Source organism: Ochotona princeps, chromosome 14 (genome assembly GCF_030435755.1).
Source record: "Ochotona princeps isolate mOchPri1 chromosome 14, mOchPri1.hap1, whole genome shotgun sequence".
NCBI lineage: Eukaryota > Metazoa > Chordata > Mammalia > Lagomorpha > Ochotonidae > Ochotona > Ochotona princeps.
In genome coordinates this window covers 18,996,724-19,018,079 of record NC_080845.1, presented here as the reverse complement: position 1 = coordinate 19,018,079, position 21,356 = coordinate 18,996,724, and the positions used below count along the sequence as shown (strand labels likewise).

At 39.4% G+C, this 21,356-nt stretch overlaps 1 protein-coding gene across 5 annotated transcripts in view; it reads right to left on the bottom strand.

Annotated features, from left to right (window-relative positions):
• LPAR1 (lysophosphatidic acid receptor 1) overlaps nt 1-21,356 on the bottom strand; it is a 140,202-nt gene that overhangs the window by 76,606 nt on the left and 42,240 nt on the right. Inside the window, exon 1 of one of the 5 annotated variants that reach the window (XM_058672411.1) lies at nt 18,312-18,333. The exons of 3 other annotated variants lie outside the window; for them this stretch is intronic. The gene's annotated coding sequence lies outside the window, so the exon portion shown is untranslated. Of the gene's footprint in view, nt 1-17,765; nt 17,833-18,311; nt 18,334-21,356 lie in introns of those variants that run through there. One more of the 5 variants, XM_058672410.1, reaches the window with a different exon arrangement.

Genomic DNA, 21,356 nt, shown 5'->3' with positions numbered 1-21,356 from the left:
GGGACTGGAAATTCAGTAACTCTACAGCAGGCTAATTTTTATGTTGATCATTTCATGTAACCCATGAATGATGTTATTCAAATGTCAAATATTCAAATGGCCCCTGGAAGACATAAGGGTTCCTACTCCTGAATAGGAAACCAGGGGCAAAATGAAGAAAGCTGAGTCACTCTGTGCTTAGGATACATTGGTCTGTAAACATACTTGCTAGTTTCACCAACATGCAAGATGACACCTTGTACTTTCAAACTTTTGGAAAATTAGACTTTCCATTATGGCAAAAGTAATGAACCAGAGATCACAAGATTCAAGTCTTCTGCAGTGTGGAGAGCAGAGTTGATAATTCAATCCGAGTTCTTTCACACAAAATACTTTGGTATTGCTCTTTATCAGGTCAGTGATGCTGGGCAAGACACGAGCTCAGAAGGGTGCTGATTTTTCAATTTTAATTTTTTATTATACACTTCCATAAGCTCAGGGATTTCCCCTCTAACCTTCCCTTACCACTGATTTCCTCTTTATTATTAAATACTACAGTTCAACAGCAGTCACAAGTCCATCCTTCTGCTATTTCAGTGTATTCTGACACTGTAGGTATTCAGCAAACTATTGTCACACGATATTTAACAGTGTCATTAGGAGTCCATATTTTATTTAAGAGTAGAGATACATGCTGCAATATATCTTCACTTCTTGATCTGAGAGTCTCCATTATACAGTTCCTCCAGATGAATGCTGGCAACACAGGTTTGCCTATGTGTATCTATTGATTTTGTATTTTGCATGATTTATAAGGAAAAGATCTAGATTTGGCATCAACTTTTTAAGAACTTTAAATTCTACACTGTATTATCTTTCTTTGGTTTATTCAATATTTATTTTTTTTAGATTTATTTTATTTTTATTACAAAGTCAGATATACAGAGAAGAGGAGAGACAGAGAGGAAGTGGAGCTGCCAGGATTACAACCGGCGACCATATGGGATCCTGGCACGTTCAAGGCGAGGACTTTAGCCACTAGGCCACGCCGCCAGGCCCTGTATTATCTTTCAAATGAGGATTTCAATCACTGTTTTAATTGTGTAGAATCGTGGAACTCTCCCGTATTTTTCCCCACTTAGAGTGATTATGTTTATTATCATCCAAGTGGTAAGTCTCAAGAATCACATAGCTTCCCTGAGACCCTCCTGATAATCTCCTTAGACTCAGTTTTCATTGGATAAAAAGACCTGCCCTTTACCACACTGCTGGAGGCCAGCTCCAGCTGAGTTTAGAATTCAAGAAGGGTATGTGGAGTAGGCATAGAGAAAAGAAACAGACCACTACAATTTCAGGATCATAATGGACAATGCAAGAAAAAACGACCCCTTTGTTTATATAGAAGCAGTCACAAGCTCTGGCACAGACATTTTACGTCATAGTCAAGTGGGTGTTTCCAGGGATAATTCTGCCATTTGTTTCACCTTAAAGCTCTCAACAGAAGTTCTCAATAGACAGTACATATCAATCAGTAACACATTGCTACTACAATCTTCATTTTACAACTTAATCTTGAATCACTTAAGGGAAGAAGTGAGTCACAAAAAAGGGGGGAAACTAAAGATCAAGGATGGCCAAATGGGGGTGGCAGACACAGAGACAGCCTGAAGTGTAAAAGGCCCTTTTGCAAGATGTTATCAGCAACATCAACTTTCAAGTTCACACTGATAGTAAAGACCAACTCCACAGTGGCAGACAATGGCTAAATAGATTACAGAATTCTCAGCGGGGCTGTCCAGTGTCCATGCAAAGGGAGGTGGAAATGCCTTCAGGTGGATGCAGAGACATCCACCAGGCCTTGCCATGCAGCGGGAAATTCCTTGCAGCCTTGCCTGCAATGGAACAATTCTCTTCACACCTTCGTTCCTCCACACCCACTGCATGGACCGCAGAACCACACTGTGGGTTAAAATCAACATCTCAGAAGAGAGGTACATGCGCATAAGAATGTCTTTTCCTTTTTATAATTATTAGTAGAGTGCTAGGAAAAGCATAGGATTCCTCACTGCGCTGTTCTTCTGGAACTTATTCTTGGCATTATTTTGTACCCATTCCTGTTTTTGCTTCTCCTTTTTAAATTTACAATTCACATTTTCTTGCTCTAATCTATGACGTGGACATTGAATAGCTGGCATGAGAACCAAAGCACAATAAAACTGGCAAGCAAAATTCCAAAGATGCAAACTATATGCTAGAGATCTATTCATTTTCATCAAGTCATTAAGCAATATGGCCCTAAAAGATTTTCAGTATTTGAAATGCAGTTGCTCGCTCAACAGGTAGACATGGGCCTGTAGCAAAGAAACAAATCTAAAGCATCCAGTGCAAAAGCTTAGTGGCTAAATCCTCACCTTCCATGCACCAGGATCCCATACTGACGCCGGTTTGTATCCCGGCTGCTCCACTTCCCATCTAGCTCCCTGCTTGTGGCCTGGGAAAGTAGCCAAGGATGACCCAAAAACTTTGGACCCTGCAACTGCATAGCAGACCCAGAAGAAGCTCCAGGCTCCAGGCTGCTGGCTTCAGATAGGCTCAGCTCCAGCCATTGCAGCCATTTGGGGAGTGAACCAGCAGACAGAAGATCTTTCTGTCTCTCCTTCTCTTTGTAAATCTGACTTTCCAATAAAAAATAACTAAGTCTTTAAAAAAATCTAAAAATAGATTAGGTGGACAAAACCAACATGCCACGTAGTACACTGTAGACAACAGAAGAGAGAGGGGAGAGAGGAGTCTGGTCTTTAGTGAATGCCTCTGCACACCTAGTTCTGGAGCAGTCATTTTGCATAAGGTTGAGGCAGATAATGGTTAACTCACCTCTTAAAGGAGACACTTGAGTGTGAAAGGCTATGCATCATTGCTTACAACCATACAGCAAGGAAAAGAGAGCTAATACTAGTACACCAGAATCAACTTGTGGGCCCATGGCCTTTCAATGGACCAGCATCCTGGTGAACAAATGAAAAGGATACGAAGGGACCAACATTGAGACCTAGCAGGTAAAGCTACTACATGTGATACAAACATCCCATACAGCTGCAGGTTCAAGTCCCAGCTGCCCCAGTTTTAATCCAACTCCCTGCCAATGTGGCTGAGAAAGCACTAGAAGATGAGCCAGTATTTTGGCCCCTGCCACCTATGTGGAAGATCTGGACCAGTCCTGGTCTCCACAAAGACCCTGACTATTGGTTTCAGCTGGACCCAACCCAGCCGTTGCAGCCATTAGGGGAAATGAATCAACAGATGGTAGATCTCGATCTCTTCTTCCCTAAACAAATATTCTTTAAAAAGAAGATGTAGAACATGTAAGCAAAGATTTCAGCATTCCTGAAGAAAATAGCATGAAAATCACAAAGCCTGCAGAGTAGCCATACCAAGTTGCTCTCCTCATGGGAAGCTTTAATAATGTGGCTCTCATTTTGATTTATGTCTCATATCCTTGAGATGCCCAACATGTAACATAGACTGTCTTCCTGAAAAAGCACTGAAGATGAATCTAGTTTAGAATCGTTTACTAAATCTACTTGTTTATCATATGAACCCTTTACAAAATGAGTATTTAACTCTGCCATATAACAAAAGGTTAAACAATATGATTTCAGAAGTATAGGAGTGAGAGGTAAGACTCCAAGTCATACATCAGACTATCTGGACTCAACATCTGACTCCTAACTCCAGCTTTGTGCCAACCCTGACACTGGGAGGCAACAATGATGGCCCAAGGAACAGGTCCTTGCCACTGGGTAGGAGACCTAGATTGCATTACTGGTTCCCGGTTTCAGCCCCAGCCCTGCCCAGATGCCACTACAGGCTTTTGAAAAGTGAACCAGTAAAAGAGCGAGTGCTCACATACTCTCTTTTCACACTATCTTCTCATGAGAGTGAGGTCCTAAATTTACATCTATAGACCCACTTACTTCCTTAATTACAAAACTGCATAAATCATGGAGGAATTGACAAAATGACAAAAATATTCTAATAATGTGACTCAGTCTCTAGTTGAAAAAGCTACTTCATGCTGACATACTAGTTGCCAGTATTATCTGTGTCCTATTCTAGAACCAGCTTTGGTGTTGCAAAAGAACTTCTAGAAAGAGAGACCGCTGTTTGAACCCTTCCAAGCACTTGGCCCATCTTGTAGTTCTTCAAACCTCCATTTCTGTGTTGAAGCTCCTCTTCAGGTTGTCTCCATTTTCCATTCTGCTTGTTATCTCTTCTGAAAACTACAGAACTACTTCTAATGCTCATGATTTGCAAAAGATGAGCTTTTGAGCACAGCGTGGGGGCCTAGTGGCTAAAGTCCTCACCTTGAACGCACCAAGAACCCATATGGACACTGGTTCTAATCCCGGCAGCCCCACTTCCAATCCAGTCCCTGCTTGCAGCCTGGGAAAGCAGTCAAAGATGGCCCAAATCTTTGGAACCCTGCACCCATGTGGGAGACCTGGAAGAGGTTCTGAGCTCCTGGGTTCAAAGTGGCTGAGCTCTGACCGCTGTGGCCACTTGGGGAATGAATCTACGGACAGAAGATTTTCCTCTCTGTCTCTCCTCTTCTCTGCATATCTGACTTTCCAATAAAAATTTTTTTTAAAGATGAGTTTTATTCATCTATTATTTAATGGAACACTCATACATTCCCCAATGATTATTGGGTGTAAGTTAACACAATTTAAACTACATATTGGGGAGAATCAAGATGGCGGAATAGGGTAAGGACACGTTTAAATGGATGGAAAAACATTTAATCAGGATGAAACAGAGAGGACATATTTCAGGAAATAGGAAAGGACAGAACAACAGCAGAGGGGTACCTGGAGACTGACAGACACAGGAAAGCAGCGGACACAATGGTGTGGGGTTGCAGTGACTGATAGATACTCCAGCAGCATTCAGCTAATGGTGATCTGAACTCCACCAGCAGCTGGGACTCCACCAGCAACCAGGTGGGAAGGGACTTTCACTGGGAGCTTTGGAGGTAAACCCAGACAAAGAACTGTCCATCCTGCTGGTCCGTTTGATTTGACCTGGAGCAGAGACACAGCAGCAGATCTCAGACAGGCAGTGCGAGAACAGGGTGGATTTCACAGCTCAGTCAGCCCCCTAGAGCCAAATTGGGAGCCATTTTGCACAAGCAGGAAAGGGCAGGGAAAAGGATGGAGCATGCACTGAGCTGGGAGTGAACTCATTTCTGACTCAGTGAACTGCATCAACGTGGCATTCTAAAGGTTCCACCCAAGACAGGTCTGAGTAGCCTTCAGATATGACGGCCAGCAGATCAAGAACTGTGGTGATGGTACGTCAGGCGCCATTTTGTGCACTGTGGAAATAGTTTTGGGACTGCAGGGGCAACAGTGAACTGTGCATGTGCTAAGCTCACGGGAAAAATTAAAAGAATTTGCCTCTTTCAAACCTGCCCTACAAATGATACTTCAAGATGTTCTCTTGACAGAGAAGAGCAATAGCACCAAACAAAACCAAAGGCAAATGGGAAGAACATCCCAGTAAAATGACAACAGAAGACTAAAACAATGAACAACCCATTCCTAAAATGACAGGACCAAAGTACTACCCATACATATTAAATTCTGAATGTTAAAGGCTTAAGCTCAATCAAACATCATAGATTAGTAGACTGGATTAAAAAACAAAACCCATCTATTTGTCATCTAGAAGAGACACACTTCACCAACAAAAATCAGCAGAAACTATAGAGCATGGGTTTTGTTGTTTTCTGTTAGTTTCATCTCTTCAAAACACTTTCTTCTAATTAAATCATTCAATGACTCATAGATCATGCAGTGGCATCATTTTCTTCAAGAAGGTTCTTGATTTTCATTTCTTCAGCTACACATTAGTCATTTAGTAGCATGTTATTTAACTTTTTGGTGTGGTTAATTTCTTTTTTCTCCCTGATGTTGATTTTGTTTTGTGGCTTTTCATTTAAGGGGATGTATAGTAGCTGTGTAATGGAGACTGTCATATCTAGTAACATGTCATTTAACTTCATGGCATTGTAAATTTCCTCTTTTTTTTCTATTGTTGATTTTGTATTATGACTTTTCATTTAAGGGGATGTACAGTAGCTGTGAAATGGAGACTAACATCCAGATGTGAGGATGCAGTGTAGTATGCATTTCTGCTTCCAGACAAAGATGGACTTACAATGAAACTGTTTTCTATAATTTGACAATAGGATGCTGGACGCTCTGCCATTGTCCATGCCCGCAATGATGGACGTATGACTGAGTATGAAGAACTGTATGTTAGTAATGACATAGAGTAACTAGGTGGGGGAAGTGAATTGGGGAGGGGGTAAGGAAATATGGAACTGTATCATAAAATAATAATAAGAAAATGTAAAAAAAACAACATACTAAAAATACAACTTCCACTTAAGAAAACTACACAGCCTAATTCCTATGTGCCACATGACCTAAGAAATGAACATCTGATTTTAAGAATAGGAAATAATCCTGAATAGATCTCAGCTATTGCTGTGTGCTTCCACAAGGGAAGCTGACAAAGGACCAAAGCCCAAAATGTCCTGCCTGTGAAACTACATGTGCATGCAGAGAGGATAAACAAATGAAAACCCCAAGATCTGTCATAATATCCTTACTAAGAGATGAAGACTGGAGGAAACTAAGCCAGGAGAGAGTTGGATACATTTAAAATACACGAACTCCTTAGAAAGGCATGCTGGCTCCACAGGCCAAGCCAGCAAACCATCACTGGCCGTATTTAAACTGCCGATTTTCATGTGGCCAAGATGACTGGCCCAGAAAACATGAGAGAAAAAAACATTCGCAGCTGGCTTCTGACAAGGGCTCCTATGCCACATGACAATGACCTAGCTAATTACGGAGTGTCACTTCAAATACTTCAGAGAAAGTTTCAGGTTTGAGGCAAACTTGCCTTTGATGAGTCTCAGAGCTGATTCTGGCTCCCTCCCCAGGCCTCCCAGGAAATGAATTTCTAATTGGTAAATTAATTTACTACAAATCTAACCTTTTTCTTTCATCTGGACTTGAATCAAGCAGTGACTCATTTAAGTCTCTTGAAAAAACACAGAGCAATACTCAACCCTGTATATACACAAGCTTTCGCTCTAAGGACAAGCAACAGAGAAAAGGTCAAACCGACCAAGTCAATGAAACCGACTATACTTCAAAATAAGAGAAGACTCTAGAAGCCAGGCAAATATTTATTTAAGAAATAGGTGTACTATATGAAAGAGAAAATTTCTAGTTCATGTTCTTAAAAATTCCTGAGGGCACAGCAGCTTCTTTGAACGCAGTCACAGAAAGAAGCCCGATTATCAGAAAAGAGTACGTGAGTGAAGTTAAACATCTTCACTTGATTGTTTGCAGCCCCTGCCTATCTTCTGCTGCACTATAGTCTTTCTACTTCTTATTTGTTGAACTGTTTATTTAGTAGCGCCATTAAACATTCGACTATAATGCAAATGAAAATTATAGTCTCTGGAAATAAAGTATAAAGTTGAAAACTTAAAGAGTTTGCATTATATCTGAATTAAGAGTTAGGAAAGAAAATATAAATAAAGCAGAAAAAAATCAGTGATGTAGTAGACAAATCAAAACTTCCAATAAGAAATGGGAAAGGAGAGGAGAAAAAAACTGCATAGGAAAGACTTTAAAGCCTCCAATTCCAAAACAGGATAGACGAAAAAAATCAGGAGGAAAGAAATCTTTGATGCTTAACCTAGAAAAGAATAAGCTCCAAATCATGACACAGGCACACAGCGGTTCAGGCTTGAAATCTGTCATGCATTCTGCAGAGAGCTCTATAATCCTGCAGAAACCAATCAGAAAATACTCTGGACCCCAAACTTGGAGGAAAAAGATGAGAGAGGAAGCCAAAAGCTGTATCTTCTTGCTTTTCTCATATCTGTTCCTTCTACCTAAGCTAAATAGCATCTGAAGCTGATCTTCAAAATCTAAGGCTTGAAATTAAATTTTTTTCTTCTCCTCTCTGGATTGCAAGCAAATTAAAAGGTTTAACAATTGCAGCATAGAGAAGATATTATTGTACTTATTGAAATAAAAACAAGATGTGTAAAACTGATGATGCGCAAAATCCAGGGGAAAGATTGAAGTACAAATGTAAGAGACATGCCCAAAATGTAAAACAAAATGTAGAGGGAAGCGAAATGAAACAGGAAAAATGAGGAAGCCAACAGGAAGATAAGAAAACCAAGACAGCTCTAAAACAAAAAAGTAGGTGAAAAGGGAGACGGATCAAATAAATAACTCAAAATATTTCCTCACATGGTAGGCTACAAATGTGGAGAGTAAGGTCCCACGAAGTGTCTGATTATCAATAGGTTCATATCACACACATCATGCATCACCCCAATGTTTTTTCAGTGATGGAGGTAGGGGAACTCACAGACAAAGGATTAGGAATCAGAAAGTCTCTAGACTTCTCATTTGTAACCCTGAAGGCTAGAGGACAATGGAGCCATCTTACAATCTAGAATTCTGTTGAAGCATGCTCTGAGACATAGGGAGGAACGTGAAAAAATGAAGGCATGTGTAACAGGAAGCAGGATTCCAACACAGGTGAAAAGCCAAAGGAATTCCTGGCATGAATGTGAAAGAAGATCACGGGATGACAGCTAAGACACACAAAGGGTAGCCCATGGCAGAACCACTTCCCACCTGGATATAAAAATTACATGAAATCATTACCTTGAATTCAAAGACTGAACACATAGGTAGTTTTACTTTAGATGTGCTCCTGAAGTTGAGAAATACCCATCCTTAAATGTTTCAAAATAACCAGGAACGGGTGACATCGTGGCCCAGGGGGTTAGGCCACCACCAGTGATACAGGCATCCTATATCTGAACTTCATTTCAAATCCCAGCTGCTGCACTTCCAACCCAGCTCAGCAGAAGATGGCTCAGGTGCTTGCACCCATACGGTCCAAGTGGGAGACTCAGATTGAATTCCAGGCCTGTGGCTTTGGCTTCGTCCATCCTCTGGCCACTGTGGCCATTTGGGGAGAAAATCAGTAGATGGAAGGCGTCTCATTCTCTGTTTCTCCTCTCTCTGAAACTCTGTCTGTTTCTCGTCCTCTCTCTGAAACTCTGCCTTTTAAATAGCTTTTCTTTAAAAAAAAAGTTTATAGAAAAATTGGAATTAAAAAGACAAATACAGGTGCACAACACTGATAGCCTTGCAGTTTTCACAGTATATATTTTCTATGAATTTCTGAAAATTCTTTCTAAACTCAATCAGTAGAAGCGAGAAGTCGAAGAGATCAAATATAGGTAAAAGAAAAGTACCAAGAATTGCTGGTGCAAAGGTAGGAATCTGTAGCTATGGTAAGAAAAGTGATTCAGGCCAGAAGAGTTTAACAGCCAAGAGGTCTATTGGTTGAAGCATCTTCTATCATTGAAAGTTTCAAGTTTCTGATAACACAAGTACCTTTGGCAAAATAAGTAAACAAAAAATTGTGTTCCAGTTGCTCCACTTCCGTCCTAGCTGCCTGAAGATATACCTGAGAAAACAACAGATGATTGCTTCAGTCCCTTCATCCATGTGGTGGACCTGGTTTACACATCTGGATCTTGGCTTTGGCCAGGCCCAGTCCTGGCTGTTACAGCCATCTGAGCAGAAAGTTGGGTGCAACCAACAGAATGGATTGAGTTGAAAAGACAGGTCTGAAGACAGACTCAAGAAATGTAAGGCAACTAAGACACAGAACACTCTACCAGAAAGGAGGGACAGAAAACTTCAGAAATTTACAAATTGTCCTCCAATGAGTAGTGGAAACAGATCCAAAAATGAATGTGAGATAACTGCTAGAGGCCATCTGAAAGCCTTACAGGAATGGTACCCAAGATCGAGTGCTGGGAATGATCAAGACCAGAAAACCTCATAAATTCAGGGACATCTGGACAGAATACTCAGAAGCATCTTGCCTCAGGAGGAGGGAATAATTCTCCCCAGACTAAACACTAATCATGTCAAGCAAATCTTATAAGCAAAACATGAAAAAAAGTAAATGGTTTCGAAGTAATTAACTCTAGGAACAAAGTTTGAGGATATTATAGGAACATAAGAGCATCAGTATGCAACCAGGTAAAAATTACATAGCCTAGTATCCAATCAATGATTACCAGTCATACAAAGAAGAAAAATATGTCCCACAATAATGAGAAAACCATTCAACTGAAACAGCCAAAACTGACAAAGCTATTAAAATGGACAAGTACCTTGAAGTTACTACTGCTATATTCCAAGGCCCCAAAAGACATAAAAGATATTTAAAAGATACAAATCAAGAATCTGCATACAAAAAAAGTCTATAAAATGAAAAATACACTGAATAGAAGAGAAAATACACTATAGATTAGTGAAGTGAGAGACACAACTATCCAAAATAAACATTGTGAGAAAAAAAATCATTAAATTTAAAAGAAAAAAGAGCTGAGGAAAATTGTGAGTGGATTAATAAATATAACTCAATTGTCCAAATCAAAGAGAACAGAAAAAAAATTCTAAAAGTAAAGGCTAAGAAATAAAATCATGATGAAAATTATAAACCCATAATCAATAAACACAATGAATCACAAGCACGAGAAGGAAAGACAAATGCACAAAGAAGTAGCACAATCAAATTTATAACACTACTGTGACACAAACCTTGGAAGCCACCAGAGGCATGAGCCTGGCACCAAGTTTCCAATCCTGAACAAGTATCTATTCTAAGGACCAACACTGTTACAGTCATGAGGAAAATTACCAATCTGCAGTTCCATACTCAGGGAAATTACTGTTCAGACTGAAATAAAAATATATTTCAAACATTAAAAACCAAAATAAGATTTATTATAAGCAGATCTTAGACTATGAGAAATCTTAAAAACTCTATCAGAGGAAAATCATGTGTTGGTAAGAATGTGGAGAAATTAAAACCCTCATACATTGCTGGTTGGAAGGTAAAATAAGGTGGCTACTATTAAAAATGGTCTAGCAATTCCTCAAAATATTGGCTATTAAGGTTTCATAACACTCAGAAGTTCTGATCATGTCTCTATTCCCAAGAGAACTGAAGCTATATGTGTACACAAAAATTTGCTCAAGAAAGTCCACAGAAGCATTATTCAGAATGTCAAAAACACAGAAATAATTCAAATGTCCATTAAATGTCAAATGAATTTCTAAAGGTGACATTTCACAACAGAATACTATTGGGCAACAAAAGTGAAGAAATGAGGGATGTAACAGCATGCATGAATCTTGAAAACATTAAGTGAAACCAGCCAATCACAAAAGGCCACAGGTTATAACAGTCGCTTGTCTGGCACATCCAGAATAGACACATCTGTAAGTAGAAAGTAATTTCTTCTAGAATGACACAAATTTACAAAACTAAATTTGGATGAAGGTTGCACAACTTTCAACATTATCAAAAGCTAAAACTTTAAAAGAAGATGCACATTTAATTTTTCCTTTCATTTATTTTTACTCTTTACTTGAAAGGCAGTGACAGAGAGAGAAAGAGAAAGCAATGAAAATAAAAGTGTCCTTCCATCCACTGATTTTTCTGCCCAAATGCCAATTACAGACAAGGCTGTCCAAGCTGAAGCTAGAGGAATGGTGCCCAATAAGACACCTTGCATGTGCCAGGATCCCAAATGGGCATGTCCTGGGGGCCCCATTTCCCATCTACCTTCCTGCTTGTGGTCTGGAAAAACAGTGCAGGATGGCCCAAAGCCTTGGGACCCTGCACCTATGTGGGAGACACGGAAGAAGCTCCAAGATAAAGGTAAAAATTGTTAGGAGAGGATAAATTAGGGTACATAGCTGTAAGGTTAAACACGTTAAACGGCATGACTTAATAATAGGCTAAAAGAAACTAAACCTTACTGTAGACACTGAATCAACCACTAACAGCACAATGAAGAATTCAGCTAATATTCAACAAGACAAAATATATCAAGTCCCAAAATGTAAACAGATGGGACAAATAAGCAACAAGACAACAAACTTAAAAACAAACATAGCAAAACACATATTGGTACACAAACATGAAATTTGAGTGTTCTAAGTATATATACCAGGATAACACTAAATGAAACAAATGGTCATCTCATAATGATAAACGATCTATTCCTCAAGATAATGTAATAATCCTAAAAATTTGTGAATCAAGTAATAACCAAATTTCAAAATACACTAAAACCATAGACAGGAGGAACAAACACCCACAATTATAGTTACAGGTGCCAATACCCTTGAAAATCTGTAAGGATATAAAAGATTTGTAAAACACAATCAATAAATTTGACCTAATATTTTGAGAACCCTCAACCCAACACCAACAGAATACATATTCTTCTCAAATGTTCAAGAAACTTCTAGCAATACAGGAAATTCTAGGCCATAAAACAAGTTCTAATAAATTTAAAATAATTGGATTTTACAAAGTATATTTTTTGACCACACTTAACTTAGAAAAGAATATCAAAGATATCTGGAAGATAAGCAAATACTTGAAAAGCTAATATCTCTACATACCTTATGGACCCAAAGGAAAAACCAAAGGGAGAAATTTTAAAGTGATTTAACTTGCATAAAATCAAAAATAAAATAAATCCAAATTTATGCAGTGGCACTAAAGCGGCAGAAAAGAGAAACTTTAACTATTAAACACCTATACTAGAAAAGAAAAAAAAATCTCAAATGACCTCATCTTTCATCAATAGAAATGAGAAATGTTCATTTAATTAAACTCAAAGGGGAAAAACATGAAATGAGAGGATAATGAAATTATCTATCTATATATAGACATAGAGAGAAAATATATATACATATTATGAAAACCAGAAAAACAGCTGACCCTCTCATCAGACCAGTCGGAAACCACAGGAAGCAAAATTATTGATATCAGGAATGGGAAAAGGATTATCTCATTGAAGGACTGTACTTCACAATAGTATGGGGAAAAACAGTGGTGGGGGCAGGTGGAGAATAGGAGAGAGAAAGGTGAGTTGAAGGGTGAATCTCTATACCTATGAAATTGTATCATGGAAAATAATATTTAAAATCCTTGTATTAAAATGCTAAATTTTAAGATTAAAAAAACCAACTAGTTAATAACAAAGACCATGTATTAAGGACACAAAAATAGACGAGTAGATTAATAGATCTTAACATCTTTGTTACGATCTCTACTTTTATGTTCAGAAGTAGACTTGCACAGACAATTTCTAAAACTATTTTAAAATTGTATTTATTTGGAAATCAGAAAATCAAACAGAAATCTGTACCATGAAAAATAAAAACAAACAGTTATCTCGACTTCTGATTCACTTCCCAGCAAGGCCTGGTCCAGAACAAAGCAAGCAGCCCAAAATTCAACCCTGCTCTGCCACAAGGGTGGCTGAGAAGTAAGCGCTGGAGCCATCATATGCTGTCTCCCAAGGTTGGAATTAGCTGGAAGATGATGGGACGAATGGCTGCTACTGCAAGCCAGGCATTCGGATATGGGGTGTGTGGCAGCAGTGCAGCCACTGTAGCAGATATCAAACTCGGACAATTAAGGCAAAATAGATCGTGCAATAAAATAGTTTGTAGTATGTTTTTTCCCTTAACTTTAAGATTTAACAAACAACTGTTAACATCTCATCACAATCCCTTCCTATGTAGATATACATACACATATGAATGATTTTTTTCTTGAAAAGAGGGACATTAACATCACAAAATGTGGTATTCGTTATAATGATCATAAAGTGAGGAAAGTATATAGTGAGATACTGGCTCCCTGACTCTCAAATTTTAAAATATATTTTAAAAGACAATTGGAAAATCATATTTATTTGAAATTAAAAACTGCTTTTCAGGACACTGTGGAGTAATTGAAAAGACAAGTCATAGTTCCACGAGAAAATACTTTTATAGAGACTGGTAAGTCACTGAGATACTGGCAATCCAGAGGGGTGTCTGTTTCTGTCCTAACTGTTCTGCCTCCCAACTAGCCCCCTGTTAATGTGTGCAGGAAAAGTATAGAAGAGGACAGAAGTACATGGGCTCCTGCCATCCAGGTGGGAGACCCACATGAAGCGCCTATCTCCTGGCTTCAGCCTTTCACAGCCAGACCATGACAGTTACATGTGACATGAATCAGCAGATGGAAGATATATTGTCTGTCTGTGTCTGTCTGTCTCTCTCTCCCCCTCCCCTCCCTCCCTCCCTCCTTTCCTCCTCACCCCGCTCCCAACCCCTGTGTGTATATGTGTGTCCTTTCTATCCGTGCCTTTCAAATAAAATCTTTTTTTAAGATTTAATTATTTTTATTGGAAAGGCATAATTACAGAGCGAAGAAACAAACAGCTAGAGCTGAGCCAAAGCCAGGAGCAAGGAACCCTCTCCAGATCTCCCACATGGATACAGGGTGCCAAGGACTTAGGTCATCCTCCACTGCTTTCCTAGGACACAAGCAGGGAACTGGATGGGAAATGGAACAGTGGGGACACAAACTAATGCCCATAGGGATACCACCACTTGAAGTCCCAGGATTAGCAAATTAATCATGCTGACTCACCCAAAAAATAAAGCTTTAAACAAAAAAACTTTCAAAGCATATCTCCATTTAAAAACTTATATCCAAAGTATGTAAGAAATCTCAAAATTCAGTAAGTCAAACTCATTTTTCAAAAGGGGCAAAACATTTGGCTAGTTCACCAAAGATAATGTTCAGATGACAGATACACACAGAACTGCAATTAAAAAATGCAGATAAAAGACAATGAAATACCATTATATTTCTATTAGAATAGATAAAATCTAAAAGACTGACCATTCAACATACTGATAAGGATGCACAGAAACTACTCTCACACATTAACTTGGAAATGTAAGGATAAGTTTGGCTGCAATTTGGCAGGTCTTTTTTTTTTTTTTTTAAGTCAATCACGTGCCAGCACTGTGATGCTGGTGGGTTAAGCCAACATTTGGACTATGTACATCCCATATCAGCATACTAGTCCCAGTCTCAGCTGCTCTGTTTCAAATACTGCGTTTTGCTAATGTACCAGAAAAAAATGAAGAAGATGACAGCCAAAGTGCTTGGGCCCCTCGCACACCTGTGGGAGACCCAGCTGGCGTTCCTGGCTCCTAGTTCCTTGGTGGCCAATCCCAAGCTATTGCTGGCATTTGCAGAGAGTGAACTAGCAGATCTGTCTGTCTCTCTCTCTCTGTCACTCTATCTTACAAACAAATAAACGCATCTTTTAAAAAAATCTTCAAGCCAGACATTTCATTCTAGACATTTACCAAGTAAGTCTATGCAAAGACTTTCACATAGATGCTTACAGTCGTTTTTAACCATAACAGCCAAAAACTACTAGAAATAGTTCAGATGTCACTTCATGAAGTGCTGCATACACATGCAATGAGATACTACTGTGCAATAAAACGAAATGAACTATTAATTCACACAATAGCATGTTATCAACCACAAAGTAATCAAGTCGAATAAATGAAGTCATGCAAAACACAGCACTACTTGTACACCATTTATATAAGAGCACAGAAAATGCAAGCGTGCATGGTGGTCAAATATAAACAAAATTCGACAAAAATTGAATATTTACGTAGACTCAAATACATCTCTACAAAACAGTTATTTAATCCTAAAAGGAAAGCAATCAACTTTATAAAAGAGAAGTCTGGGAGATATGACCTTAATTAAGTGATCAAACATTACCAGTAATGGAATAAAACTAATGTTTACGTCATCTGAGAGGATGCAATGAGAATAGGATTTCTGTTGGTATTTCCACCAAAGGTTTAAAAATCTAAATTTAATCAAGAAACGTGAAACAAGCCCAAAGGAAAGAACATTCTAGAAAAAAAAATAATAACAGCTGGGCCATGCTCTTCAACGTTTTATGGCAGGGGTGAGCATTTGGCATCAGGGTTAAGACACTGCTTCGAGACACCCATATCCATATCAGAGTGCTGTGGGTCCACTCCTGACCCATCTTCCTGGTAAGGTGCACCCCGGAAGGCGTGGCTAAGGACTGGAATAGTTTGGTCCTTGCCACCTACACAGGAGACTCAGGGTGAATTCTCAGCCCCTGGCTTCAAGTCTGGCCTCACTGTAATTGTTGCAGACATCTGGGGAGTGAGCAGAAGATGATATCTCTGTCCGTTAAATTTTTTTTTAATTTAAAGGCCAATGTCATACAAGCGGTAATAAAAGGAAAACAACTGGAAAAACACGAGATTAGGAAGAAGCAGGGCAACTAAGCTCACTGCAAGATCATTTACTAGCAAAGAGATTGGTGTGGCCAACTTGAGTGGAATCTGAAAATCAGATAATAAGGTAATATTAATTGACTGCTTTCAGAGGTTGTTTTATGCCTATGTGAAAATATTTTGAGAAACAGGTGAGGAAGTATTTGAGCTGGTCAGAGCATCCGAACTGACTTGATGATAAGAGGTCTTTACATTTGTGTACTGTCTTGGCAACTTTTCTGCTAAGTTCAGAGAAGAGGCGCAGTGGGGGAACACGAGCGGGAAGCAACAGGGGGTGAAGAACATGATCACCTAAAACGAAATGCTTTTAAGTGGAGGAAAGTTCTCAGGTGCCACTGCTTACTGTTAACACAGACAAGCCAAGAATCAATTTAATTTTAAAAGTTTTTTCAAAGCTGGCTGGAAGTGACTGTTTTAAATTAGATGACCATCCCAGACACACATGTGTCTGGTCTCAGAGACAGGTTTTTTTAGACAGGAAAAGATGTCTCAGACAAATCGCAAAGTCTAAGGGGCAGGGTGCCAGAAGTCAGAGAGGTCTTTTGCAAAAGGAGAAGTCTGGAACACAGTAAACAACGCAGGCAGCATCACACGAGCACAGTTTCTGCTGTGCCCGAGCCACAGCGATGCACTTACACTCAGCCCCAAGCGCAGCTCTGCTCCAACCATGCCAAGCCCGTCTGTGCCCAGCAGAGAACTGCAACAAGGCGCTGTGTTCTTTGAAGGCAGTGACTTATGACATTTCTCCTGCCTACCAGTGACAAGAATCTCTTCCAGACGGTGTTTGGCTCACAATGTGCGATTCAAAAATCTGAATGTTTTGTTTATTTTCAAAGTTCAAGAGCCAAATAAGAAACTCGGTTTCCTTCTCTGGCCTCTAATTAAATGGGAGATGATAGTTGTTTAAAAAAAATTCAGTATACAACCTTAAGTCTAGATTTTATGCATCCTACCCAGAATTCTGAGAGCGAAAAATAATATATACTTGTTGAATTCAGTCCTATTATAGGTTTCAGCCTGGGAAAATGAGGCGTTTCGTTTCATTTCCTATCTTACTCCCAGTATCCAGAGCTGTTCCTCAGTGAAATCTCTCTTGGCAATATCTCTTCAAAACAATAAGTACAGAGAAGAATCTAAAGAAAACTAGCGGACGAATTACTCCCAGCTGGCCAGAAGATAGGTAAATATTTCAGTTTCCTCAAACTCACAAGTGTGCAAAATATGACCAAGTTGAGGGTTCAGGAACACCAGGCTGAGCTCAGTTCTTTCATATAACATTCCGTAAGTAATATCCTACCGATTTCCACTATGTTGAAGAGATGAGGAAAAGAAAAAAGACAAAGGAAAAAGGAAATGAATTTCCTCTATTTACAATGATAGTCACTAACCAAGGAAAAAACCAACAAACAGGGACGCCCCTTCCCAACTTACACGAATGGTCTTCTGACTCCTTTTTACTGTTTTCCTGCTAGGAAAAGGACTTGAGTGTAACAGGAAAGCCTTTGGCAATAATGGCTGAAGCTGTCTGTCCCGAAAGCAACAGAACAAGAAAGAAAAAAGGGGCTTTCTTTACAAAGTACTGTGAAGAGATAGCAAAACCACAAAATAGCCACACCGTCCTTATCTGCATGACACGTGACCTAAAAAAACAACCAGAGACCTAAAACCAGCTGCAATGCCCTTGCTTTCAAGATTTCAAGCCCGTTAATCCTTAGCCTGAAAGATGCTGCCTTGCATATCCAGAAAAACACAGAACGGCTACTTCAATGTGCTGTGAATGAAGAGTATCACACAGTCAGCTAGTGCAGAAAGGCTTGTCACAGCCACTCCGACGAGCAGACAAAGCCTTGTACATATTAGAAACTGGCTCAAAAGAAATCTGCTATGAAAAAACAAGTTTGCTGCTAAACTGACAGTAACTAGAGCATCTGGTAAGAGAAGAAACAACAAAATGGAACCAATAGCTGTGGTTTTTACCTGACCAAGCATTTCCTGGGGCTTGAGAAGCAAGCGGAATGCTGTAAGTAACAGGGTCAATGTGCTTGCTGTGTTAAGCCAGGTTCCTTGGATAACATAAGCAGGGAGCACATGTATAAATGCTGTGTGTTCTCAGATTTCCCCCATTTTACAGTATTGTCGTTCTGGGCTGCAAGAGATTAAAAAATGGTGTGATGAAGCCACCACAAAAAAGTAACTCGAAGAAAAAAAAAGCCACCACCTCTCACCTCTCTACAGATCACCTCAGCTTCTCTGGGCTGTGGAGGTGACAAGGGTGACCTGCAGGGACCCTCCTCTGCCTGGGCCTGATGGCTTCCTTGTAGAGCCTGCTCTCAGCCCCTTCCTTGTTCCATGAACTGCTCTCAGCTGGAGTTCACAGCGCCACGCTGATTTCCTTGGCCCTGTGCCCACATCACAGCTGTTTGTACTTAATTGAGGTATGGTGTGTTTTGAAACAAAATGAACCAGATTTCCCCTACTGCCTATGTCAGTGCCTGGTATTAGGAAAGAGTAACTATTTCCCATGCAAGCTACCAAAGACTGTAGTACCTGTGGACGGAGAGACACCAACCCAGGGACAGGTGAGTTTGCCAAACAAGAAGCCCAAAGCAAAGCACAGATATTCCATTGGTTATGTAGTTTTCAGACTCTCTCTTGTCCCCAAACAAGTTTCACACCAGTTATAGAAGGTGATAAAGGAACTAGAGTCACGCAGGAAAGCGCACAAGGGCAATAGGTATTTCCAAATTCATTACAAAGTTTTATTTTGATCTCTTTGGTAACTAAAGCAAAAAAGAAAAATAAGAGTTGTATTTTACTTAATGAGAGAGGGGCACTATTTTCATCTACATAAATTGTAGTCATGGTTTTCATGTGACACAGAATATATCAATTTGGGGCTGCACCAACATTCCATACAAGTGCTGGTTCGAGCCCAAGCTGCTCCACTTCTGATTCACCTCCCTGCTGTTGCTGGGGAAGCAGCTGACGAGGGCACAACTTCTAGGACCCCTGACACCCACGTGGAAGATCTACATGAAGCTTCTGACTCCTAGCTTTAGCCCAGCCTTGGCCAATACGGGTATCTGAGGCATGACCCAACAGATGAAGACCGAGCTCTCCTTGTCCGTATCTCTTTAAGCAAATGATTAAATCTTTACTGATATAGCAATTTATTCTCCTATGAACCCTCAAAAAGTACTACAGAGGACAATTCTAAGATGCTATATCACCCTGAAACTGAAATAAAAATATTTAGCACAGTTTTTCAGACATTTGTATTTTTACAGTCTCTGCAATTCCAAAGCAACCCTACGAGTAAATGCCATTTTCTAATTCAGGGTTCTTGTCAGGAAAGACACTTGCCTGGAAACAAATGTAGTACATTCTACACTTAGAGCTATTGAATGACCTAATACAAATCACAAGGTAATAGCAGAACAAGCTTTACCAAAGAATATATATGGATTCTTGGGCCAAGCCCATGCCTATTGAATCAAACTCTGTATAGGGAAGAACCAAGAATCTGTATTTTTTTTTTAATAAGTATTCTCCATGAGTTTAGGTTCAAAGCCAGATAAATAACTACAAACCAGGAGCAGTGGTTCTCAAAATGCAGCATGCATTAGCAACCAGAATTCACTGGAAGGTTTTGTTCAAACACAGAGGGCCAAGTTTCACCCTGTGGGGTTTCTGATTTGGTAGGTCTGGTGGTGGAGGGACAAGTACTTGCTTTTGCTCACAAGCTCCCAAGTGATGCTGATGCTTCTGGGCCTGGGGTCAGACTTACAGAATCACTGTCTGTTTCATGCAACAAGTGACTCAAAAAGTCTTTGATTAAATCAAAAAGCAGATCGTTCGAGACTGAAATCTCTGAGAAGTGTCTGAAGTGTTCAGTGGCTTTGCTTTAAAACAATTTCAGGTGCTTCTGATATTGAGCATAAAGGAAAATTTTGCATTAAAAAATAAACCTGAATCCATTTCACCTTTTCAGTTATGAGGACTGCAACTTTCTTAGGAGAGAGCTTTTGAATTAGTCAATAGAGACTCCCGCTGAAATTCCATGAGCCAAGGAACAAAAGATCTGAGGTCAGACATTACCATTTAGCAATCTTGGACATTAAAAGCACACACTTAATGAAGCTTCTAAGAACATGTTGTTTTTGAGCAGGACCTCATCCCAGCAAATGTCTACAAGAATGAGAGCTGCAAAATCTACTCAGCACATCATTATATGAGTCAATCTATGGAGGGAAGTTTTAGCAAAAATTTTTTAATGTTTTAATTGAGAAGCAGTGGAACAGACAGGTTTATCATCCATTGGTTTACTTCCCAAATGCCTACAATGATCAATCAAGACTGGACTAAGGAGAGAAACTAGGAACTCAATCCTAGTCTCCTACACAGCTTGCAGGAACTCAACACTTCAACCATCACTGCGGCCTCCCAAAGTTTACATTCACAGGATTGAGGAGTTAAGAGCCAGAGACAGGAATCCATCCCAGACATGCCATGGGATGCAGACAACATGGTCGGTAAACTAAATACTGTCTTAGAAACTACTTAATACTATTGATCTGAATAGTGGAGGGTGTCACCAAACCCAATTTTAGATTTGACAAAGTCAATACTATGCTATTTTAAAAGGATAGCCAACAGTTCTAAGTCTTAATTTCCTGTTCATGAGGATAAGATTACAGCATAGCTTAATTGGAAAGGTAATAACTAATTCATGCAAAACTTTGAGTCAGTAAATTGTAAAACTAAAGGAAAGCAGAGAGATGTGGACACAAGTGAGTTTTATATCATTTGGAAATGGAATTTCGTCTGTTAAAAGATAATTCCTATATACTATTCTCTGAGTTCTATACCAATCTTTGTAAGAAATAGTGACTTTTAAAATCTCTGAAATTAGCTCAACAGAGATATGTCATCAGGACCAAAAGCTGGTTAAATCATCAAGTCTTGCACATAGTCACAAAAACTGACTTCTGAATAAAGATGACATCAGCCCACATTTCCTGA